Source organism: Polyodon spathula, chromosome 14 (genome assembly GCF_017654505.1).
Source record: "Polyodon spathula isolate WHYD16114869_AA chromosome 14, ASM1765450v1, whole genome shotgun sequence".
NCBI lineage: Eukaryota > Metazoa > Chordata > Actinopteri > Acipenseriformes > Polyodontidae > Polyodon > Polyodon spathula.
Window position 1 is genome coordinate 25,389,813 of NC_054547.1, and position 27,616 is coordinate 25,417,428.

The 27,616-nt window shown below is 39.9% G+C and overlaps 1 protein-coding gene across 1 annotated transcript in view; it reads left to right on the plus strand.

Annotated features, from left to right (window-relative positions):
• LOC121326627 overlaps positions 1 to 27,616 on the plus strand; it is a 48,675-nt gene that overhangs the window by 8,802 nt on the left and 12,257 nt on the right. The gene's annotated exons all lie outside the window — the stretch shown is intronic.

Sequence of the window (27,616 nt, forward strand, 5' to 3'; positions counted from 1 at the left end):
CACTGCATTTCTCAATATTGTGATTAGATTTTACCATACCCCCCCCACCCCCCCCCCAATATTGCATTTAGTGAAGTCTTAACCATAAGTACTGACACAGATTCCATTAACTTTTATTAAGATTGGGTATGACCTAACATTTACATGCACAAGTCCAGGAGATATCTTTTGACTGCTCTGCTCATTCAACAATGCTTGTTCAGGCTGTAGACCACTAAGCGAAGTTAAAATAAAAAAAATAAAATGTATTGCATGCTCTTAGATCAATAACATTGAGATATTAGATGAGATCATTATGTTACAGCTTTGACAATAGGTGACATTTAAAGATGAACTGGCTGTCATCTGTCATAACCGTGGTACAGTGTACAGAGAGGACAGAATGTAATGCAAGCTGACATCATCATATAGGGAATTTCACAGTTCACTTCACTGACCAGTTTCCGAAAGTAGTTTCTAAACAGCAGCAGATTAATTGTGTTAAAGGATCTTGACTAACTGGAGCAAAAACACTTAAAGTATTTGTTCATGGCTATCACTTTTAATTTGATTTTTTTTTTTGTTTTCACATATGAATAAGAGACACAACAAAATTCTATTCATATTATAAAACAATTTTATTATTAAAGCTAGGTTTATCTTTTCTGAACCCTGCCATCTAAAACATATTCTACATCTTGCCTCTTACATCACTTTTACACTAATCATAATCAAATCGTTTGTCTGCTTGACTATGGGGTTGGTTTGATCCTATGCCCGCTGAGATGTCACAGCTGGATTTTCTTAGAACATTTTACAGCACTGAGGATAATAATCATGGTTATCCACGGATTACTAAAAAAGTGATTTCTGGGTGCTGTAAAATACTCCAAAAATATAGCTGTGGCTTATCCCAATAGGGTGTAGGTTAAACCCATACATTTCCTTAAACTGTGAGTTTCAAATTTTAATTTCTGTTTGGGAGTTTGAAGTCTAGGATGAATCACATCAAATCACTCTTGCGTTATACAGCACCAAAGAAAGAAAGAAAGAAAGCAGGATTGTTCATGTTAGAGATCTGACATTATGAATCATTGGCTAGGAAGAAATTCTCATTTGAAAGAAAGAATGAACATTTTGGCTATACTTTATATTGGCGATGATGTTATTGGTATCTGTAAAAGACTTGCTTTGCTGTCAAGTGGATTTACCACAGCTTCTAGATATCATAGCATGTATTTAGATTTAATCACATTACTTATGCATTGTTTGCCATTGTCTTATTCATATTGTCTGGGAGCTTGCAGGACTGTAAATGGTAAAAAGGTTTTCTGCTGAACATAACCTCCCTGTTACTGTATTCAATTAAAATATAGTTCTGGACATTTCCTACCTTAAACAACCTTGCTCAATGACCTCCCCTTAAAATTTAGTTTTAAGCTGATTCTCCAGAATATTTTCACTTTGACTAAAGTGGAGCCCATTCATTTGAAGTTGCTGTGATTCATTTCAAATTCAGAATATAAATTGAGGTTGAATGAAATTCAGTGAAAGTCCAGGGGCTCTGAGCGTGAGCAGAAATCGGGGTTCAGAAATAGCAGTGAAACTGAGCGATATAAAGAAAAGCTCAGGAGACTGCATCTAATTGGAAAAGTAGTATCCTGTGCAGTCTTGCAGGCTATATTTGATTTTAATAAAGATTCCCTAAGAAACTAATGCTGCTTAGTGCGTTTAAACATATGCCCCCCTCTAAGAACTACATTTCTCATCATCCCCTCCTGCTCACTGGAAAATTCATCTTAGTTACATATGTGAGCAGGAGGATGATGGGAAATGTAGTTCTGAGATGTCCATGTGGCTACATGGGAAGCCATCTTGAGGCAGGGAATGCAATTTAAAAGTTTAAAAAAGTGGTCAAAATGTAAAAAGAAAAATATAGTAATTTAAATAATACACACACCTTACATAAAAAGTTGTAGCAGCACATGGGAACATGTAACACAATAAAATAAAAAGGTCCTTATGTACCCTCTAAGTAGGTGTTCAGGACAAAAATGCAATAATTCATTTTGTGTGAATCAGTTCCCATGGGAGGTAAATGCTTTCTTTCATTTAACAAAAGGCACGATGAAGGTATACGATGTGTGAATTTTACGTGTAATTTCCATTATTGCCTATGAGAAAATGCTTAAATTAGTATTATATTTTCATCCCAAACTCATGGAAATTCTACAATTTAGTGCATGGATTTGCATACAGTCTTCACCTTACACCGTGGGAGCCATATTTGGTATGTTATATAAATGAATCACTAGAATAAAATATTCACTCCCTCCCTCCCATATGTACTGAAAATGTACAGTTCATGATTCTCATTCCAGTACTTACAACCATTCTTCTATGTAACGCATTGTTCATGTAAAAACACATAAGAAGGCACTTATAGATTGATTAATTGTTTAAACTGCTGTAAGGACATTTAATTTCACAACTGACTTAGTAGAATGAAATATAATTGATGTTTAATGCAACCTTTTACTGACAGACGCGATTCATAACCTTTATAGATTTATGATGCTCTTTATCATAGCTGGTTTTTTTTGTGAAGGAAAATAAAGCTGCCAATGTAATGAAATTAGTGAGATACAACTCATGAGAAAAAAAAAAAAAATGTTTTTAATATGTTTCCCGTTTGGCCAATACCTTATTGTAGTGCTCTTTTAACTTGCCCCTTTTGCCATTTAAAAAAAAAGTGAAATGTATGAATTTAATAGAGATAGCACATCTACAACATATGGTTTCCTTCTGATTCTAGGGCTGTAATTTACAGATGATATAGATATACAGTTAGAATGTATTCACTGTTAGTTATTTTTTACTGATCTCCAAAAAACAAAGCAAAACTATAAATCATTTATAACGGCATTTTTAGGGAAAATATCATTAGCTGTTATGACGTTAAGGGGTCTGTTTACATTTTGGTTTTTAGTTGTTTAACCTAATTGGTTCTGATAGCATCCGCAAACCATCTCTCCAAAGTGAATGTTCCTGATACAGTATGTCGAGTACAGTATAGAGTGGGTGCTTTCAGTATTTAAAGTGACAGTTCCAAACTCCTAGGCTTTTGAAGCATTGTGGATAATGACATCTCTTCTCTGAACCTCTTTGGTTGAGAAGAGCGCTGGGGTTTATAATCTCCTTTACTGCAGTCTGTCTAACACAGGGGTTCTCAAACCAGGTCCTAGGGACCCCCGGTGTTGTCTGGTTTTCATTATAACTGAGCTCTCGACCACATAACTAAACCCTTAATTGAAGTAATAATTTGCTTAATTAGACCTTTTGAATTGTTTTCAGCTCATAAACAGTTGCAGAGTTCAAATTACTTATAAAATATTATTATAGCCAACTTGAAATCTGCAACTGTTTAGAGCTGAAAAGTAAAAAGGTCCAATTAAGTGAATTATCAGTTCAATTAAGGGTCTAGTTAAGTAATTGAGAGCTCGGTTGGAATAAAAACCAACAGCCACAGGGGGTCCCTGGTACCAAGTTTGAGAAGCCCTGGTATAACTGCTTTATGTTTGGCATTTGTTGCTCACTAAATATAAAAAGCCACTTCTATAAACAAGTCAATGTTTGATCTCATTTGTTATGTGTAAAGTAATTTAACTTTACATGATAAAATACAAAAGGATGCTATTTGGACCTTTCATACAACGCAACACTGTAGAACATTATCCTCCCCCTAATACACCCTTATTTAATTTGACTGGCACTTCGTTTTAATAAAGCAGGGCAGCACATTGAGTGCAGTACTCACTGCAGATGAGGACCAGCATGGAAGACAGTGTAGCTGTATACTGTAGTGCTTCTTTAACAGAATCAATAAAAGACTTCTGTTTTTTTCTGAAATCAATTTAGCTACTCCTTGCCCTTTTTTTAAAATCTACCATCCTGCTAAAACATAATTGCTGTGTACAGTTCAGTTCTATAACAGCAAAAAGTCCATGATAATTCATAATTCAGTGTGGGGGTCAGAGGTTATTACTATAATTGGCTGATTGCATGATTGCTACCCTGCTATGTGACTACTGTTGTTTCAAAGGCAGTTGTTTTATCTACAGTTATAGATCTAGCTGTATAATGTTCCTCTACTTCAGTGTGCAGGTGGCTGTGACATTACAATTGCTTTTCAGACAAACCATGAGTATGCCTCTGCAGTCTGTCTTTGGGGCAAACAGCAATAGTGCACAGAAAAGCATTTATGCAGGTCCTCAGCTGTTCACTATTATTCATTTGTATACACCTTCATTGGTGGGTAAACAGAACTTCTTCCTCCAAATTACTCAAGCACCCATTCACAGGCAGGTTGGTTCTCCAAACCCTGATAATGTCAACTGGCCTGTAGTCTAAACAATACTGCTATCATAATGAAATGCATGCTGTTTTTTTTATTTAATTAAAAACATAAAACTGTACAAGTCATTTTTTGTTTGGTACAGATTACAATAAGTAGATATGCCACCCATTAATAAAAAAAATATATCCAATACAGCTAAATTTAGAAACTAAATAAATACAATGTCATTTCAATGAGAAGTGTTTTTCATTTGAAGACATTGAAAATAATAATCATTATTTTTATATAGCGCCTTTCATAGTGGACCACCATCACAAAGCACTTTTCAAGATACGAGACTAGGGTGTGTGAGAACTATGCATCAGCTGCAGAGTCACTTACAACAACATCTCACCCAAAAGACAGAGCACAAGGAGATTAAGTGATTTACTCAGGGTCACACAGTGAATCAGCAGCTGAGCTAAGATGTGAACCAGGGACTTTATAGTTACAAGTCTGTTTCTTTAACCACTGGACCATACAGCAATGACTTTCAGGCTACGCTCGCTATCGGTACTCCAAAATGCAGACTTGGTGTACTACAGAGAGAGACCCTCATGCACAAAGATTAGGAGATTAGGGGATAAATCGTGATACTTTCTTTACATAATATATCATATCAAAATAGAGCTATGTGTCATACATACCCTGTCTCATTATTATTATTATTATTATTATTATTATTATCTTATTATTATTATTATTATTATTATTATTATTATTATTATTATTATTATTTTGCTTAAAAAAATGGTCAATCATGAATTTATCATTTGATCTTTTTATACATCATACATGTAACAAATAGGAAAATCATAGGCATCGTAATAGATATTGTATCGCGACCTGCATATTATAATATTTATCGTGACATTAGTTATTAGTTAGGAATTTGATGAATTATTGATTATTGATTTGTGGTGCTGCAATTTTCAGTTAAATTCCCAATATCTGCCCACATTTACAGTATGGTAAAAGTATGTTCTATAAATAGGTCAATGTGATATCTGTGTGAAATCTGATGCAGTTTAATGATTGCTTTGAGCCCATCAGGGAAGAAGCAAGCTGGTCATTAAAGTAATCTATTAACATTTAAATGACACGTGTAGATTTGGGAAGGATGGGAGAGGGAGGGGGAGGGGGGGGGTGGGGGTGTGGGGGTGGGGGTGGGTGTCGGGAGCTGTACCATTATCTGTGTGCTTTAACACAGCACGCCTTTTCTCCTCTTCATATCACCACTATTTGTGTGTATTTGTTTAAACTCCACTAGAGGGAATTTTACATAACACTCCTTGAATAATATGTATTTTAGCCCTGGGTATTTTCAGTGTTATGTTTCATGAATAGTGTCTATCACATAAAAAAAAAAAAAGGAAACAGAAATCATTTTGTTACGACCACCCAAAATAGTATTAATAGAGAATAGATCTTAATTGAAATGGACTAGGAATTTGCTGTATATATTTTTTATCATTTGTTCCTTTTTTAAAAAAAATCATACTCAACAAACATAAGGAGAGGTCTATCATCTCTGGACTGATACGGCTGCCATTTCACCTAAAACCATACTGTAATTTAGTCTCGCCTTCTCCCCCGTGCTCCCCCACACCAAATCCTGGAAAAACTACGAAATATACTTTATTAAAATGATGTAATTTGAATTGGTTACTAGAAAACCACTCATGTTGACAATTGGAAAAAATCACGATTCCCATTAACCTTTTCAGTGACAGGGTGACAGCTAATTGAAGGTGCTGGATAACCACTCACAAAATAATTGATAGATACCTATGAGGTCTTTCTGGGGCAGTCCCAATGGGATTGACTGATTCATCCACACAGTGATGTCACTGTGAATTTACAGGTGGGCATTACCATGACATTACCATGATGATACGAATAATCACAGAGGTTCACAATGAATGATGAACCTGTTGAGAAGAATAGAGGGTGCTTAATATAAATAAAAGAACAAGAACCATACAGCAATAACTATTCTTATCCTACCATAAGAATTATTTTAATGTTATTTATTTTCTGTTTTAAATACTTACAATAATTATTTATACTATTTCTTACTGAGAACTGAAGTTTTTCTATACAAGTAATGTCTGAGAACTTCAAGAGTGGTAGCATCTACTCTTTTTACAATAAAGGATTTACTGACTGCATGCCAAGTCGAGATAGGCCAGAACATATTCAAGGTTTATATTGGAGACAGGCGAGATAATGAAGGTTACATTGAATATTATTTGAAATGTGAATCAGGAGAAATAATTAAAAGGTTGGCACAACTCACTGCCAACTGTTGCTTCGCCTGTGTTTGGGTAATAATGCAACTAAGACAGAACGTAAGGGAGACTAAAAGAAGTTTAGGCTAGGAGCTACTGAGTGGCGCATCCGGTAAAGGCACCATATAGCCTGGAGATTGCTGGTTCAAGTCCAGACCACTCCACCATAATCTTACATAACTTTATATTGTATGACTGGGATGCCTTAGCTCCTTCCATGAAATTAACTCCCCCAATACCAAACTCATCACTGAGAATCATTAATGACTGTAGGTTACAGTTAGTAACAGCTTTCTACATAATAAACCAAATTAAATTTATTTACATATACAAAACAGGCTATTAGGGATGGTATTTATCTCATTCGTTCATCGTTGCTAGCATAGCCCTACTCCTGATGTCACTAATTAGATATTTGGTATGCTGTAAAGTAAGAATGCTTTCAAAAATAGACATGTTAATATATATATATATATCAATTAACTAAATGCAAAGATAGTGAACAGAAGAAAAATCTAAATCAAATTCTTATTTGGTGTGACCACCCTTTGCCTTCAAAACAACATCAATTCTACTAGGTACACTTGCACAAAGTCAGGGATTTTGTAGGCATATAGTCAGGTGTATGATTAAACAATTATACCAAACAGGTGCTCATGATCATCAATTCAATATGTAGGTTGAAACACAATCATTAACTGAAACAGAAACAGCTGTGTAGGAGGAATAAAACTGGGTGAGGAACAGCCAAACTCAGCTAACAAGGTGAGGTTGCTGAAGACAGTTTACTGTCAAAAGTCATACACCATGGCAGGACTGAGCACAGCAACAAGACACAAGGTAGTTATACTGCATCAGCAAGGTCTCTCCCAGGCAGAAATTTCAAGGCAGACAAGGGTTTCCAATGTGCTTTCCAAGCTCTTTTGAAGAAGCACAAAGAAATGGGCAATGTTGACGACCGTATACGCAGTGGTCGGCCAAGGAAACTTACTGCAACAGATGAAAGACACATCGTGCTTACTTCCCTTCGCAATTGGAAGATGTCCAGCAATGCCATCAGTTCAGAATTGGCAGAAAACAGTGGGACCCTGGTACACCCATCTACTGTCCGGAGAAGTCTGGTCAGAAGTGGCCTTCATGGAAGAGTTGCGGCCAAAAAGCCATACCTCCGACGTTGAAACAAGGCCAAGCAACTCAACTATGCACGAAAACACAGGAAATGATTGGCCCCAAATTTATTCTGTAGCATGACAACGACCCCAAACATACAGCAGAAGTCATAAAGAACTATCTTCAGCATAAAGAAGAACAAGGAGTCCTGGAAGTGATTGTATGGCCCCCACAGAGCCCTGATCTCAACATCATCAAGTCTGTCTGGGATTACATGAAGAGAGAGAAGGAACTGAGGCTGCCTAAATCGTCATGTTCCCTACAACACTTTTCACTGTGATGTCCTATGGATGAATTAACACATATTTAAAAAAAAAAGACTTACGCCTCTTATATAGTTAAGCAGATTCCTTAAATTAACTTCAAAGGCAACACAGTGCAATGGCAAATTAAAAGTTCTGTACTGTGGTGCAATGGTATGAGCCATTGAGAGAATGGTACTACATTTTCATGTTTTGATGTACCAATAACAACACAATTGTATCATTCAATATACACTGGTAATCCACTTCAGTGATGTTGTATTGTACCCTATCAGTGTATTACTGAAGTAGGGCTTCTGTACAATACATGTTGAGAATCTATTGTGTTGCCATTGCTGGTAGTAATGTGGTCTACTCATTCTGCATCTACATTTTCAAAAGATAAATGGAAAAGCAGAAGGCCCCAACTAGCTCTCTCAGGCACATCCCTTATTTACAGTACTGTAGACTGATCTCAGGACAGAATCAGCAGAAAGCAACACTCGGCTGAAAGACTCCTCCAAAGAGCTGGCGCCACAGAGACTGTTCCCCTTTGTGCAGCCTGATCTGCCAGGACTGAAACAGTGGAGTCTGTGTTTATCGAACCAGAGAGACACACAAAGGAATACTGGCATAATCTCATCACACAGTCCGCTGCTAAACCTGGGATAGAGAAAAAACAGCTCAACAGACTGTCGCTGGCTGAAAATATTACCCCACAAATCATCCAGTGGAAATTACCTTCAAGTCACAACTACCCTGCCTGATTCTGTACATCAGTGGCCCTTTGTAATCTCAATATCATTATCACTGCCTAGAGACCCAGTCTTGCCGTGGTTTCTCAAGTCTTTCTGAAATTCATCCATTAAAATATTGTCATCTAAGTCCAAATTTAGACCCAAAATGTACCTCCATCTTAAAATATTTTGTATTTTGTCAATATCAATGTATTGTAAATAGTTTGTTTTAAATGATACACAGTATGCAATATAATCTATTTGCGATGCACAATGAAAAAAAAAACAAACAAACAAAAAAAAAAAAAACATATATCCGGTCACTAACTTATATTCCTATTGCATTTTATACCAAATTAATTAGATGCCCATCCTACTGTAGCGTCAGAGTGGGTCATAATATCATTCTGTGTATGAAATTAACAGAAATGGAATATACAGAGGGGTGTCCTAAGCCATTCTCTGTGTCTACTTGGTTTCTTGTCACAAACTCCCCCACTGACTAAGAATGCTTTTAAGAACGAGTCATAAACTAAAATACTGGACAAGTGGTTTATGTTCACCAGCACTGAATAAATCCTGTGGTGCCAGCAGTGTCTTTCAAAAGGTAAAACCAGATGGTTTTTAAAGCTTTGACACCGCTGAGAGAGAACAGGACACCTCATAAATACAGCCGACATGGGAAAAACAGCAGACCGATTGAGAACTCTGGCTCGTTTCGGAACGAGAACAGCCAATGGGAAAACACTCCACGTGGACTCAGGCACAGCCCAAAATTATCTAATCACAGGGGTAAAGGGAGAAATAGAAAAGGACAAGTGCGACATTCAAACAGGGCTCTCGACACGAAACCCAAGTATCTTGACACACAAACAAGTCTATAATCTGAAGACCCAGCCTGTGACCAGCTTGAACAGAGATATTGTTTTACGGAAACTCTGATACGACATAACTACTCTAGTGTTTACCTTGGTGTTGGAGTCCGCAGCGTAAGACATCTAAAATCCTAAAAGTACTTGTAATCAAATCTATAACAGCCACAATTGATAACCGGAGAAAGAGTTGGATGAATTTGAAGGCGACAGAGATTGAAATATATTAATTCTTGTATTAGCTAACAGTGTTGGAATCTGCGATGGAATATCCCAGATATGCCCGGACGAAGAGTGTACATTTTGTGGAGGATTTGCTGTTTCAGTGGAATACCTAGTAGTTAATAACTCTTGTTTTTGCAAACACATTTCTTTAGTCCCCTGGTAAGGAGACACAAAAGCAAAGAAGACAGACCCCGTAACCTGGACTTTCTCTGCCAACAGAAAAGCCTTTGAGCACTTGTTTTGTTGAAGACACGAATCAGATGAAAGAGGAGTGAAAGAGAACTTGAGAATAACCCAACCTTAAAGTTAAAATTAACGTTTTGTTTGAGGTAGAATGTAAGAAAAGTATTATTGCTTTCAATACATGCTTTGAGTAGCATGAGAGAAGTAAGGCAGAGAGAACACCAGGTAAGCAGCAGAGTTCTGGAGAAGCTGGAGTGGGTGGGTGGCGGACGCAGGGAGGCCGGCCAGGAGAGAGTTACAGTGGTCTAAGCGGAAGAGTACAAGGGCCTGGTCGAGAAGAAGGGTTGGATTCTTTGTATGTTGCTCAGGAAGAAACGGCAGGTGTGTGCTAGAGTGGAGATGTGCTGGCAGTAGGAGAGGCAGGGGTCCAAGGCTACTCCGAGGTTCTTGGCTGAGGAGGAGGAAAGCGTAGTATATTCCAGAGGAATGGAGATAGAGAGATCAGAGGAGGGGGAGGATAAAGAGGGGAAGAAAAGGTCAGGTTTAGAGAGGTTGAGTTTGAGGTGATGTGAGTGCATCCAGGAGGAGATAGCCGACAGACAGGTAGAGATATGGAAGGGGATGGTGGGGTCAGAGGGGGGAATGAGAGGAAGATCAGTTTAGTTTAGTTAATTCTTCCTTTCTGTATTACTTTAGTTTAGAATTTGCACCTTTAATTTTTCCTTTGTTTAGTTTTATTTCAATAAAACTGTTCCTTTGTATTCACTGGAAGTGGTGTCCAGTCTGATTATTTCAATATAGGTTGGTCCTACATGATTTTGAATTCAAGTAAGGTATTATATGATTACAACTTAAACTAGTCCAAATACAAATATATATTGCACACTACACTATATAGCAGAGAACAGGGACGTTTTAGTGTGTGGTTCCACTCCACAGAAAATGTGGTGTCCATTTTTGGTTGTATTTTAGAAGCCTGACAGTGCAAAAGGACATATTGTTTTATAAATAAATCTTTGATGCACAATCATATCTACAGAACTGCTAATAGAATCTGTTATACACTGATGGCAACACCATCACCTTTCAAGAGTAGTTTGAGAGGACTGCAATCACCGGCAATAGTCAAAATAGAAATGTATCCAGATGCTGTGATAGGATCTCTCCCACTATTGTATATTACCACTGTTTGCATCCTCAGAGGTGAAAAATGTAGCTGTGATCCAGAGACGTACTGCCTGTGTCATTCTACCCGCTGAGGAGAGATGGTAAATGAAACAATTTTCTGCATCATTTATCAAGCTGCTGTAGGGCTAAAGGTAAACTGAGCTGTAACTACTGTATGAACTTTAAACATTTAGCGGCAATGCAAGAGACCTCATAATGCAGAGAGACAGGTCTTCAAAAAAGAATACAGTCCATTTCTTTGGCATGGGAATGTATTTCTAGGGTCTTTTGGTGGCAAGCATGAATTTTGCATCACCCAACCTCATTTCAGTCCTAACAATAATACAGTCAAGCAGCTTTAGCTTTTATTTTTCACTCATTTTGAAAACCAAGCTGCTTGGGTAATGTAAAATTAAAGGGAAAACCTTTGAACCTCTTTACCAGTAAACACACTCTATTATACAGCCGTCTGTATATCCGTGATGAGGGAGGTGGTTAGCTAAGTAGGAATGGCTGTAAATTGAGTTCCTGAGTAAATTTTTCAACCAGTCAGTAAAAGTAAATTTCACCTAAAGGCTGCTACAACGCTAAAGAGAGTTACGTTCTACTGGTTATTATTGTCACCCTATTGCCTGCACTTAATCAGCTAATTGGTATGGCTGAAATAGCTTAACTAATGTATTCTTCTTGTTGTTTAGAATACTTTCTGTTTTCAGTCATCACATCCATGTGAAAACAAATACATTAGTTAAGATAACGCTGATATGTCATCCCTGTACCAAGTTGCTGTTTGTGTAAAAGAAGTTTAAAGCCCTCTTGTGACATGTCAGGCATGTCTTTTCTTTAAGTTCAGCTGGCACACCAGAGTACAACCACTCACCTTTCCCCCAAGCAACACTTTCCCCCAAGCAACACTTTCCCCGAGCGCATGTAGGAAAGACCACATTTCTTACTGATATATTTTGTACATGCACTAGGGACAGTTGCCCAGGGACATGTTAATACAAGAACATTTAAGAAGGAGAGGAGACCGTTGGGGTCATCTAAGCTTGTCTGTTTCCTAGTTGCTGATTGAACTGAGAACCTTTTCAAGGTGGGTCTTAAAGGAGCCAAGTGCTTCTGCCTCAAGAACATGACCAGATAGCCCATTCCAAGGCCTGAATGAAATCCTTGACCTTTGTGGAAAGGCTGGTTGCTGGATGGATTGTAGATAATGGAGTTTTACAGACTGGTTGGACAGTGCAGATAGAAACATGGATTTAGCGTAGTTTAACAGAACTCGGCAAGCATTGACTAGAAATAGATTGCAGCAGTGTGTCTTTGGTTATAGTTAGGCATTCTCGATGGCTAGTTCTTTTATCTAGGCTTGAAAATAATATATGGGAAATCCCCTCATAATGTGGTATAGTCATTACAAAATAAATAGGTTATTAAAGAAGCAACTCACTCGGGTGTAAATTAGTTAAAAGTTAATTGTATTAACTTGATATTTCATTTGAATTGTGTGTTTTCTTCAGACCAGATCCAGAGGTAGACCATTAAAACATTGACTCCCTCGTCATCAAACAGATTTTTGGCTACTATGTTTTAGGATCAGATACTAATAATTAAAGATAATACTGTATAATGCACAATACAGAAAGATAAGAATGTTTTAATCCAAGATTAAATCAAACATATCATCTGCTAGGAATCGATACACAATGCAGCAGTTAATTAAGCAACTTCAGAATCACCCTTTTCTAATGAAAAATGTATATTTGTAAATCTGTCCCTAAATATATATGCAGTGTATTAATAGATGGGCTGCAGTGAATTACAAGGTTATTTCTATATTTCCATCTACACTACAGGTTCAGTTTATTACACCTCACATAGCTGTTGATTAAGTCACCAGAACCACAGCACACAAATTATAACATTTTTTTTTGTTAGTTTTATTTAATGGCACACTAAAACATCATAAATCTTGATCACAGTCTTTAGCCTCTCCTACCTGCTTTAGGTACTGGGATGTCTTCACTCTCTCTCTATGTAAGGCTGGTTTTGTTTGCAGTGCTCTTGTTTTCTTGTTCACAGGCGATACTCTGGCTTTAGTGTGTACATTTTAAAATGTACACACTAAAGCTTAAAAAGAGTCAGAGAGTCCAGAATTTTAGAAAATTAGTTATGAAAGTCATGATCACTTGATATGCCGACTTTGAATGAATGAATCGTGGAATTATGCAGTTATTATTTTGATAACCTGAACATTTAAGATCAGTGACTACGGTACTTCTGCATCTCGGAAGATGATATTAACCTTCAGAACTGTAATTTGGAATGAGCAGATAACAGTGAGACCATGCACACACTGCAACCTATAATTAGCAAATAAGCAGAGGGATCAAGAAGCTATGCAGATCTGTAATGCAGTTTCTTCTGCCTGTAATCTTTCTGAATGCTTTATTAGATCAATGCCATACATTCTGATAGAGCTATAGGTTCAGACTAAATGGTATTACGTGCCCCCTCCAAACGCCTCAGCTTAGCTGCTGTTGCCATAGCAACTGTCTCTCAGAAAGATTTTGTTCTAAATTGGACTGGGAATGACGTAGTACAGGAGACTGTGGAGCTGTTTCGGTAGACGGTCCAAGGTCATAAACAGGAAAGAGATATATCTATAATCAAAGACTGGTAAACATTATGCATTTTTGTATTTTAATTGTATTCTTTTATTATTAAGCGATAATAGGTTAAAAATTATAAAAAAATATTGTGTCATGGAAATTATTACCAAGTATGAGAATACTACAGTGACAGCGAGTGTGCAACATCTATTTATATTTATATGTTAAAGGGTTAATCAGCTTTGGATTATTAATTGTAATATTACATAAAGTTGCTTGGTTTCCAACATCTTTCTTTTGACAATTTCTTTTTGCCTGTTTGAACCTGTGGTTTAAAAGGATTTGAGGCCCTGTTGTATGACGCTTCAATCCTCTTGGGGGTTGGATTCAAAAGAGCATGAGCTTGAGACCACTGTGCTTGGCAGAGAACTCTGAAGCAGATTGGATTGTGAGTTGAAGCTCAGCTTATCAAAAGCTGTCAAGGATGAATATCAAAGCCACAGTAATTGTTGCCTTCAAGTTACAGGTCTGTAGAAAAGAACAATTTCAGTTAAATACATATAGTATTTACATTTTATTTATATATTTAATTTAGTGCCCAATTCTTCGAACCTTGGCTGTTTGGCCAATCACCTCTTTACAGCCAAAGGCTCTTGTTAAGATACTAAACCTGGAATACAGTGTTAAGCTCAGTCGGTCTTCACCTGGCCTCGCTTGGCTCCTCACCAGAAGGGGTCTTTGTGGCTCAAGCAGGCAGACATACCCCATACTTGCTTCTGGTAGTTCCTGTAAAAGGAAAAACAATTCTGATTCTGATTGTTCAGTTTTTTAGAATGTGACTCTTCTGTAACATATTTTTTTAAAATATTGATTTCTCAAGAAATATTTCAAAAAAATTCTGTGACTGATTGTGGCAATGTTGCCCTGCCCCTGTATGTATTTCTGTGTTGTATGTCACGTGTCGTGTGTTAATGTTGGGGTATAGTCATTGGTACACGAGATATAATATGGGTTATGAGCACGTGTTATTAAAATGTATATTTGTATTTAGGCACGAGGATTGCACAGCACTTCCTGTGCAAGTAAAATGTAATAATATGTGAGCACAGGGAATTGCACTTAATTCATGTGCAGTTGTACCGAGACTCCAATTGAATGATTGATTAGCAATTAAGTCTCGGTACAGCTGCATAAAAGCAGCATGTTTTCACTCACTTGGGGTTGTGTGTTCGTGAGTGGAGAATGGGAGGAGTTAGAAGGTGTTTTAAAAATATAACAAATGCTACTCTTGCGAGAGTTCGTCCACGTCTGCCTTGTGTGTCTGTTTGTTTGGCCAACAAGCCATTTTGTGTTTTTTTGTTCAAACTATTTATTTTCTGTTTGTTGATTAAACAGCACAGCAGCGCATTTCACTCACCATATCCCCTTGCATTGCTGTGTGTGTTCATTTCTGGTCTGACGTCACCACTAAAGCCAGCTTGTTCATTCATGGTGTCAGAACTGGGGCAACAGACCCTCCTAGACTCAGGCCAGAGCAGGTACTGCATGAGGATTTTTTTCCAGGATTAAAAAATAAATAAATAAATAAATAAATACAAAAATGGAAAACTGGGTCTGGGGAGACCGCTCCAATGAGCTGGAGAACCTCTTTGTTTGCCTCGAGGATCAAGGCTGATGCTTTGCCTATGGGGAGTTTGGGCACAAGGTGGTGCGCCCAAGTGAGGAGAAGGAGGCTGAGAGGGGAAAAGGTGAGGAGGAAGCAGAAAGAGCCAATGTGGTGCACTATGTGCATTGCCTATGGACATGAGGACGAGGACTGCCCAGAGCAGGAGCCAGAGGATGAGGATCCCAGTTGTCCTACACCTGAGGGGGAGGGACCCAAATGTCCTACATCTGAGTGGGAGGAGCCTGAGCATCCAGTGCCCAGAAGGGGGGAGCACAGGCATCTAGAGCCCACAAAGGGGGAGTCGTGCATCCACAACCCCAGAGGGGAAGGCAAAGTGTCCACAGCCAAGTCTCCACCAGCAGAAGAAGAATACCTGCTGGTTTCAGCTCCACCTGCTGTGGAAGGAGTACCTGCCATTGCGTCTCCAGGGTCCCCTCCTGCCATCGGATCCCAAGTGTCCAGCGTCGGTGGGAGAAGCCCTGCCAGAGGGAGAGCCGCACCAGTCCCCTGCCAGTGAGGGAGAGCCGCACCAGTCCCCTGCAAGTGAGGGAGAGTCGCACCAGTCCCCTACAACAGGGAGAGGCTACACACCGCTCCCACCTCTGTTGCCAGGAGACTACACACTGCTCCCACCTCCACCGCTTCCACTGCCAAGAGCAGAGCAGCAAGAGCTGCCTCTGCCTCCGCCACCTCTACCAGCAGAGGATGAATGTCTGCTGGGTCCCATCCACCAGCAGAGGGTGAATGTCTGCTTGGTCCCTTTCTACCAGCAGAGGGTGAATGCCTGTTGGGTCCCCATCCACCAGCAGAGGGTGAATGCCTGCTGGGTCCCTTTCCCCACCATCACAAGGAGAGGAGCTGGGTCTGCCTCCATCACCACCAGGAGGAGAGGAGCAGAAGCTGATTCTCCCTTCACCAGAAGCAGGACCAGGACATAATCCTGGCATTCCTCAGCAGCCACTGCATAGTCTGCTGAGGAATGCCAGCATCATATCACTGCATAGTCTGCTGAGGAGAGCACGGCAGAAAACAGCCTGGCTGCAGTGGACACGAAGACTGCTAGCACCGCCACTGCCACAGTGGCCAACCACAGCACCACGACTGGTCCTGACTCCATCATCACCCAAGGATGCCTGCCTCACTTCGCCCAAGGATGCCTGCCTCGCTTTGCCCAAGGATGCCTGCCTTGCTTCGCCCAAGGAAGCCTGCTTCTCTGCATCGCCTGGGGTTGCCTGCTGCTCCGCATCACCTGGGGTTGCCTGCTGCTCCTCATCGCCTGGGGCTGCCTCTGTCTCCGCTTTGCCTGTGGAGCCACCGATTGCAGAGTACAAGAAGTGGTGCTCCCGCTGACGCCTCTATGGCCAGGGCTTCCCACCCCAGGGTCTGCTGCTGCCATCTCTGGGGTCGCGGGAACTGCTTCGCTTGGGGAGGTGAGTTCACTGCCACCAGGGGTTGCCTGCCTGTCATCCCCCAGGGAGTTGAGTCCAACCAGAGCACTTTCGCTGCTGGAAAGTACAAAAGGGAGCTGCCGGCTACAAAGAAGGGGGAGGTCAGGGGACCACCTGCCCCCACAGACTTTCCTCTGCCAGGAGTGCTTCGGCTGAATGGGTCAGTCTGGGAGCTATCCACAGGTCATCTGACAGCATTGCCCCTGGCAGTTTATCGCCTGCCAGGGGTACAACGGGATAAAGCAGCCTTTCTGCTGCCAGGATTGTCCCAGCTGGAGGAACATGCCGCGGTACGTCAGCCTGGCCACTAGGGGTGTTGGATTGGGAGGAGGACATCCCACCATGGCTGCCCCCATGGACCATTGCTGCCCCTGTTTTTGGGCCGGAAATACGGCCGGGACTTTGAGACTAAGTGGGAGGTGGCCATTGATGCCATGTGTGCTACACCCAAGGGGGGGTGGGTGGTATACGTGGCAATGTTGTTGCCCCATCTGTGTGTATTTCTGTGTTGTGTGTTGCATGTAGTGTGTTAATGTTGGTGTATTATAGATGGTACGTAGGATATAATATGGGTTATACACATGAGTGTTTAAAATGCATATTTGTATTTAGGCATGAGGATTGCACAGCACTTCACGTGCAGGTAAAACATAATAATATGTGAGCAGAGGAAATTGCACTTCATTAATTCAAGTGCAGTTGTACCGAGACTCTAATTAAATGATTGATTAGCAATCGAGTCTCGGTACAGCTGCATAAAAGCAGCATGTTTTCACTCACTCGGGGTTGTATGTTCGTGAGTGGAGAATGGGTGGAGTTAGAAGGTGATTTAAAAATATAACAAACGCTATTCGTGTGAGAGGACTCACACGATACTTGTTTGGTTCGTCCACATCTGTCTTGTGTGTCTGTTTGTTTGGCCAACGCGCCGTTTTGTTTGTGTTTTTTTTGTTCAAACTATTTATTTTCTGTTTGTTGATTAAACAGCGCAGCAGTGCATCTCACTCACCATATCCCCTTGCAGTGCTGTATGTGTTCATTTCTGGTCTGACGTCACCACTAAAGCCTGCTTGCTCACAGGCACTTTAATTAACGTCAGTGTCCAGTGCATCAACCTCCCCACCTGTGTTTGTTTTCGGATTCTTTAAGAACATAAGAAAGTTTACAAACGAGCCCTTGGGTCATTCGGCCCATCTTGCTCGTTTGGTTGTTAGTAGCTTATTGATCCCAGAATCTCATCAAGCAGCTTCTTGAAGGATCCCAGGGTGTCAGCTTCAACAACATTACTGGGGAGTTGATTCCAGACCCTCACGATTCTCTGTGTAAAAGAGTGCCTCCTATTTTCTGTTCTGAATGCCCCTTTATCTAGTCTTCATTTGTGACCCATGGTCCGTGCTTCTTTTTTCAGGTTGAAAAAGTCCATTGGGTCGACATTTTCAATACCTTTTAGAATTCTGAATGCTTGAATCAGATTGCCGCTCAAGACTGAACAGATTCAATTCTTTTAGCTTGTCTGCATATGACATGCCTTTTAAACCTGGAATAATTCTTGTAGCTCTTCTTTGCATTATTTCTAGAGCAGCAATATCCTTTTTGTAACAAGGTGACCATAACTGAACACAATACTCTAGATGAGGTCTATTACTTCCCTTAATTTAAATTCAACACTTTTCACTATATATCTGAGCATCTTGTTGGCATTTTTTAGTCAACATATTAGTCAACATTTTTGAGTCAACATAAACTCCTAGGTCTTTTTCATAGACTCCTTCTTCAATTTTAGCATCGCCCATATAGTATTTATAATGCACGTTTTTATTGTCTGCATGCAGTACCTTACACTTTTCTATGCTAAATGTAATTTGCCATGTGTCTGCCCAGTTCTGAATGCTGTCTAGAACATTTTATTTTTGCAACAATGTTTGCCACTCCTCCTATTTTTGTGTAGCTATATAAAGAACCAAGGTAGCAGCTATGCAGCATACATTATTTAAGAACAGGTCAAGAATAATTCGCTGGAGATCAATAATTCAAGCCTAAAAGCCAATGCACACCAGGGTTGTTTTTTATTTATTCAATTTTTTTTAAAGGTCAGAACTGTGGTGATCAAAATCTGTCAAAGGCTAATGTAGTTTATTACCTTTCACCTCCAACATGCATATGGATTCTAGGTTCCAAATATAGATAGATAGATAGATAGATATGATATACCCTGGAGAACATAATGGTGTCACCAGCCTTGAATTACATATACGTGGTATCCCTGAATATTGTATCCACTTAAATACAGTGGCTCTCAAAAGTATCCCCCCCCCCTTGGACTTTTCCACATTGTATTGTGTTACAACATGGAATCAAAATGGATTTAATTAAGAGTTTTTGCCACTGATCAACACAAAAAAGTCCATAATGTCAAAGTGAAAAATAAAATCTACAAATTGTTCTAAATTAATTACAAATACAAAACAGAAAATAATTGATAATAAACAACATTATGCAATCAATTATTTTCTGTTTTATATTTGTAATTAATTTAGAACAATTTGTAGATTTTATTTTTCACTTTGACATTATGGACATTTTTTATTAAATCCAAAAACTCCTAATTAAATCCATTTTAATTCCATGTTGTAACACAATAAAATGTGGAAAATTACAAGGGGGGTGAATACTTTTGAGAACCACATTATTATTAATTTACTACCAATGCAGCATGACTGTGGGGACAGTTGTTCTCTTTTTTTCCCCCAAAACATTTTCCTTCAATTGTGACTGCCAAGACTGGTACACAATGCAATGTGGTGTCATTATTTAGAGAATTCCCTTGGAAAAACCTTGCTGTGGAAACGCCTCAGGATTTTTATTGTGAGTCCTTGTGACACTGATGGCTTTGTGTGGTGACATCAGGCCAGGAAATGAATGCAGAACCACAACAGCAGGCTGGGCTATGAAAAGCTCTGCGGTGCGTTTCAATAAATGAACAAAATAAAAAGGTTGAACAAACGAAAACACGTTCACAAAAACAAAAGGCACGTTGGCCAAAAACAAATAGACAAGAAATAACTAAAACAAGTATCGTACTGGTGTTTCTTTATATTTATTCTTGTACCTTCTCTTATTCCCGTTCTCCACTCCTGAACATTCCAACCTCAATCAGCCAAAGCTGCAGGTTTATATACATGTGACCATCTCCAAATTAGTAATAAATTAATCAATCAATCTGGAGACGGTCACATTCTGCACGGGGTTAGTGTGGATGGGGAAGTTTAAAACAACAATAGCAAAACATCGTATTGTATAAAAATTAAACAGTATGTTTTTATAATAATACAACAAATACAAAATACAAAACATAATATGCACAGGGGCAGGGAGTACCCTGTCACATGCCTCAATAAAGATATTCATCAGCTGGGAATATTGAGTGTGCGATTGTATTATTTTGATGTCACATAGCTACACTATTAAAACATGAAAATCCTTTGTCTTTATAGTGTAATCATAAGTCACAACCATACTATAATTGTACCATGCACTGAAGCGCTAAAATAATTGTATACATCTGTGAACAAATACTTAATTTGTTTTAGCATATAGGCGCACATGCTTATATTGGGGATGATACAATGTTTAGACATGCTTATATTGGGGATGATACAGTGTTTAGACAGTGCTTCAGAGAGCTCTGGTGAGTCCACAGGGGTGCTTTAAACATCTGGGAAATAAAGTGACAAGGGTCCGATGACGACAAGAAAAAACATTAGTGAAGATAACTTTATGTCTTATCTAAACAAGTTGCTCTTTAATTTTTGTTATTGTGAAATACCCCCTTTTCCACATATATTTTATTTGACGGTTTCCACCGTTTCCACTTGTTCAGCTAAAAAAAAGACATACGTAAACCTCAGTAATGCCATTCCAGTGTACTCTATGAAGTGTGTGTTTTGCCACATTGTTTATTACAAAGACTTGACATACACACAAACTACTGTATGACGTCCTTTGATTTTTAGTTAATTAAGTTGGGTAAAGTAAGACGTTCATATTTTTTTTTATTTTAATACATTGTTAAATATAATGGCTTTGATAACATTTTGCCAATGAACAAATATTCAAATACTTGTCTGAATTTCAACGGATATTTGAACGTAGAAATGCCATGTTCATCCCAGCATTATCTTTATTCCATCCCTACTTTTACTCAAGGGACTGGATTGTACTTGATTAATTACATTTCAGTACTTTGCAACTGGATGCTCGTAGTTAGGAATATGTACAAGATAGCTGTCTGAGAATCCTTAAATATTTCATGAATGTATTACTGTGCTGAATGAAAATGACAGTCAATGTATTAAACAGTCAAATGGCTTTGCTGCTGGGAACACTCAGCATGATAATTGAAATTAAAGTACAGGAAATTGATATTAACTTCAGAATCGTGAAATACGTTTTTGATAGGATGTGACTGTATCCTGTCGTAAAACAGCCTGCTGATGTTGTAATAATGAAAGGCTAGTAACACAGTTAAAGTATCTTTTGAAATAATGAAGCCACTATTTTCCTTAGTATCATTCATACATAGTTGTTCTGTTTGATACATCTTGCTCACTGCCAGTGTTTGAGTTACTGTGCGTATCTGCCACACTCTTCTGAGGGACTCATAAAATACATCTGCTAAGGCCAATCTCTAAGTTCACCATGGTAAATTTGAACATTCATTTTTCTTGCTGACGTGCACTATACTGTACATAACATAAGATTATTGTTAGTCTCAAAACGTTGTCAAATTGCGTCTTAAAACACCCATGATTCAACATCCACAGCATGGCTAGGTAACCCATTCCATACTCTCACCACTCTGTGTGAAGAAGTGTCTCCTAACCTCTGTCCTAAGTTGACATCCACATAATTTCCCGCTGTGTACTCTGGTCCTGGTTTCTATGTTGTGCTTAAGTATTGGATAGGATTAATAACGCAGTACTATTATTTACCATGCTCATGTTATTTAACCACACCGTAAATGTCAAGGTCAGCACTCCTTTCATCTGCTTCCTTTAGTCTGTCTAAATGACTAATGAAAAGCATTTGCCTTAATCCAGGGTGAATGAAATATTTTAAAAAAAAATCCTCTTAGGCTGAGCTGGTCCAGTTTTGAAGGATAAATGAACCCTTCGTTAGCGACAAAGGGTGCATATTGAGGCATCTCCACCTAACTTCTTTTTTCCAGAAAGTTCACTCCACTGGGCGGGGAGGAGGACTTGCTACTGTTTTCCATAGTGAACTTAGAATCAACCAGGACGTTGTCCTTCTTTTGAAGTTTTAACCTTGACATTAAACAGTCCACTACCTGTTCATGTTGTAATTATTTATTGACAACCTAAGTCAAGCCTGCTATACTGACTGAATTTGGGGATCTACTATCTATATTGCAACTGTCAGGGTCTGCAGTAACAACACTGCAGGAAGGCTAGAAGTCTATGGACCGATCGCTCTGTACGTATATAATATTTCATTTGTAAGCGAATGATTGCCAGTTGAGGCTGTAACGTGAGCGAGTTGTATTGGTGTAACAGTCTAGCAACAGTCACAGGGCACAGCTGACTGGATTTAGAATAATTTACAACCAATTGTCTACAGCCCCCAGCTGTCAACCAGCAGGGCATTATATAAGCACTGACGCAAACTTAGTGTGCCAGCACTCAGCTCCAGCACTCAGCTCCAGCTCACCGAAGGGCCTCATCACCAAAGGGCCGGTAGTCTACACTGTGGTAGTCCACACTGTGGTAGTCCACACGAAGACAGACTAACAAGGAACGGCTGCCAAACTCTCTACCCACGCTTCGAACTGAAGGCTCCAACTCCAAACCAGGTTGTATACACTTCCTTCTTTTGCTCTTCTCTTTATTATTTAATGCTCTTGCTCCTCCTGTACCTGTTTGTTCACCTCCCTCTTGGCACCACCCTCTCTCATACCCATTTCTACTTCCTTTCCTCTACCTCTCCCTACTATGACTATTTTTAATATCCCCTTAATCCTCTATCCTCGTTCCTGTCCTCTGTCTCCTCCCTCCTGCTGCATCCTCTAACCTCATCTCCCTGCCTCTCTCTCTTTCCCCTGGTCACCCCCTTCTCTCTGGCGTCCTCTGGAACTCTCGCTCGGCTTCTAACAATGCTGAATCATCTCCGCCTTTGCCTTCCACCTCTCTCTTGACTTCCTAGCTCTCACTGAAACCTCTCCTCTGATAACACGCCACCCTTTCCTCTCTATGTCCTGTCTCACTCTCCTCGCCCCTGAGGGCGGGATGGTGGAACAGGACTTCTGCTCTCTCCCTCCTTGATCTCTTCTGTCCCCTCTGCTCTCTCCTCTCTCTCTTTTAGCACCTTGGTGTTTCACGCTGTTGAAATCATCTCCCCTTGTCTCCTCCTCATTTTTCTCTATCGCCCTCCTGGACTCCCTACTCACTTTCTTGATGAGCTTGACATCCTACTCTCCTCCCTCCCCTCTCCCTCCATCTCTGTTGTTCCACTAGGTGACTTCAACATCCACCTTTCCAATCCTAACCACTGTGCTGGATTTTTCCCCCTTCTCCACTCTTTCTCCTTCTGTCTCTGCTAAACACTCCTCCTTCCACTCTATCATTCATTCCTCCACTAACAATCCTTGTAAACTTTTCTGTACCTTCACCTCCCTCCTTAGCCCTCCCCCTCTTCTACCCACTTCCATCTCCTCTGATGACTTTGCCTCCTTCTACTCCAAAATCGCAGACATCCGCAAACTCTTCACAACCTTATCTCCTTCCCCACCCATACCCTGTCCTCTGCTCAGTCCCTCCCCACCACCCTCTGCAACCTCTATTACTCTACCATCCTCCTCCTTCTCGCCTCTCTTAGACTCCAATCTGTGCTCACTGCTTCAGAGTAATAAACCCACCACGTGTGCTCTGGACCCCCTGCCTACTCCCTTTTATTTACTCTCTCCTCAACACCTCTCTGATCTCTGGCTGTTTTAAACAAGCCTGCATTACCCCCATCCTAAAAAAAACCCTCCTTGGATCCCTCATCCCTCCAGAACTACCATCCTGTCTCCCTCCTCCCGTTCCTCTTTATAACCCTAGAGCGAGCGGTACACTGCTTTGCTGTCAACACATTCTGTGCTCAACCCCCTCCAATCTGGTTTTCACCCAGTCATGAACTCTCTACTCTCTGCTCGTCCCGCCTCCCTCTCCTCTGTCCTAATTGTCCTTGACCTATCTGCTGCATTTGACACAGTTGACAACTCTATTCAACTTTCTTGCTGACCTGGGACTCTCTGGCACTGCTCTTGCCTAGTTCTCCTCCTACCTTTCCGAGCGCACGTAACGGGTGTCCTGGCATAGCTCACCCTCTGCCTCTTGCTCTCTTTCAAATGGTGTCCCCCAAGGCTCAGTCCTGGGACCCCTCCTGTTTTCTCTCTAAACCTGCTCCCTTGATCCTCTCATCTCCTCCCATGGCTTCTTGTATCATTTCTATGCTGATGATGCCCAGATATTCCTCTCCTTTCCCACCTCTGACTCCAATATTTCCACCCGTATCTCTACCTGTCTCTTGGCCATATCCTCCTGGATGCACTCGCATCATCTCAAACTTAATCTCTCAAAATATCCTTTTCTTCCTACCCCACTGCTGATCTCTCTATCTCTATTCCACTTGAATCCACCACCCTCTCTCCCTCCTCATCCACTAAAAACCTCGGTGTCACCCTTGACCCCTTCCTCTCCTACTCTTGCACATCTCTACTCTGGCACGCTCCTGTCGCTTCTTCCTCAGCAACATACACAGAATTCGCCCCTCCCTCGCCGATTAATCCACACACTCCTAGTTCAGGCCCTGGTACTGTCCGGCCTTGACTACTGCAACTCCCACTGGCCAGTCTTCCTGCCTCTGCTATCCATCCACTCCAGCTCATCCAAAACTCTGCTGCTTGCCTTGTCTTCTACCTTCCCCGCTTCTCCCATACTACACCACTGAACCGCTCTCTGCTCCCTATCACTTCTCGCATCCAATTCCAAAACTCTTATACTCATCTATTGCTGTCTTGACCATTCTGCTCCCTCCTATCTCCAGACTATCATTTCTCCCTACACCCCCGTTTGCCCTCTTTGCTCCTCCACCTCCGGTAGACTAGCTGTATGCTCCCCCCATTCCCCTGCCTCCAGAGCCCTCTCCTTCTCCACCCTTGCTCCTCAGTGGTGGAATGACCTACCCACAGATATCAGGACTGCTCAGCCCCTGACCACCTTCCGCCACTTCCTCAAGACACACCTGTTTAGACTGCATCTGTAAACACTACAACTGTTAACAATGCTGGACTATATGGCACCCACTTGTAGCTGTATTTGCATCAGCTTGTACTTTTACTGAACTGCTCCATACCTTATTGCATTCACCTACTACTCCTACCTATAATTACTTACTATATTTTGTATTTGATTTTACCCTTATAGGTATCTGTACTCTGTAATTGCACTTATTTGAAATCATTCTCATCCGTTTATCATACTTAATACGTGTTCTTACTGGACTTTGCTCATATACACAAATAGTTACTATAAGGATTAACTGCACTTCGCTCTTACTTATAAGTTACTGTATTCTTTATTTTGCGCTTACTTTAATCGATTTTATTGTACTTTCATATCTGTGCTTATCTGTATTATGACATTCTGTAATGTGATATGCCAATCTCCAGCCTACCATTTTTAGATAAGGTTCTAGAAAATTTCTAACTCTTAACGGTATATTTAAGAAGTTTCAATCTGGTTTTCGTGCTGCACATTTTCCTTGTCAGAGTTGTGAATGATCTGCAGATAAGCTCTGGCTCTGGCTTTCCATCAGTTTTAATTCTTCTAGATCTAAGTGCTGCCTTTGATACTGTAGACAGTTATCTTCAACCAGCAGCCCGCTGACAGGTGTTGCCTGGCAGGATGCCTCTTTCAGTTTGTGTTTCACGGCGAACTGGTGGTGGTTTTGTTTTTATTTATTTGCTGTTGATCACTCTGGTTTTGTTTGAGTTGGATTGATTTATTATTTTATCACAATTCTCTTTGCACATTTTTATTTTGGTTTGTAGTTGGTTTCACTTTGTTCTAATCTGAATAACACTGCTAACCCCTTTTTGCCTTGTGGCACTTCAGACTAAACTATTATAATTTGTATATTCTCTCGCGGCACTTGAAACTAAAATATTACCATTTTATATCTCCTTGAATCCAGGCTGGGGTGGGTCCTGGTGGCCTCCTAGTGGAAAATTCTTGTACTTCACTTGTGTAAAATCTTTGCTTAATTTGCAGTATTATTTTTCCTTTAATCTGTCTTTTAAATTCTAGAGCTTTGTTTTTACAGTAAATTATTGAAGTATTGTATAACTTTACTTATGTCTCTACTTGCCTTAATTTAATTGAAAGCGGTCTGCAATTTGGGGAACCTGGCCACACACATTATAAAAGTTTTAACAAAAAAAACTATTTCTTTGGGCAAAATTCCCAAGGTGGCATAGTCAAACAAAACAACAATTACATAACGGGCGCATCCTCCAAAGATTCTTGTGTCAGCCTGCTTCATGCATCTGTTTTTAATATTGCATTCATTGTGGTATAAGTCACTTTGCATGTGTAAGTAGATCCAGACATGGAGAGCACAAACAAAGCCAGCGGTAGTTGTCCAAAGATATATAGGCAGACCAGAATAATTCCAGATTTGCTTTGTTAATGAACTCAGTTTTCAGCAACGACGATGCCTTACTAGTTCTTCGCTGCTTCGTTGATTGCAGGAAGCACTTGCTTCGCATGGGATGAGAAATCACCATCTGGGTTGAAAACAGAAATCACAGACAAAAACAATTTACATACCTGGGAATGGTGAAGTTGTCAAAGCGAGCACTGAAATTGTCTTTCAGCTGTACAATAAAGTGTGTCATCGTTAGGAGTCATTTTGAGTTACGTTTCACTTAGTGCAACTTATGGGAATGCTAAACTAGGCCCCTTGTTGTTCTCATTATATATACTACTGTTAGGTGACATTATTCACAGACAAGGAGTAAACTTCCATTGCTATCACGATGACACCTAGCTATATTTATCCTTAAAGCCAGGAATTTCTTCTGCCTGGGTGTTATTAGTTACTTGCCTTACAGACCTCAAGCATTGGATGTCACAGAATTGTCTAATGTTGAATTCCGATAAAACAGGTTGGGGGCCATCCTTGATCCTGATCTTTCATTTAAGACTTATATTAGGGAAGTTTATTTGTATAGCACCTTTCACACAAAGTGTCTCAAAGTACTTTACAATACAATTAAAAAAAAAAAAAAAAAATACAGAATTAAACACAATTTTTATAGCAAAATTGGTAATATTAATAAAAAAGTAAGCAACAACTCGGTTTAAAAACAAAAATACAGTGAACACGTTTAAAATAATAATAGATTGTTACTAAAGTATCATTTACCATTTGAGAAAAATAGTAATTTAGAACAATTATTTCTGTAGCTGATGCTGAGAGACTAATGCATGCTTTTGTTTCATCTAGAATTGATTACTGTAATGCACTTTTTCTGGTATCCCTCTTGTAGCTTGTCTTATGGTACGATCCTT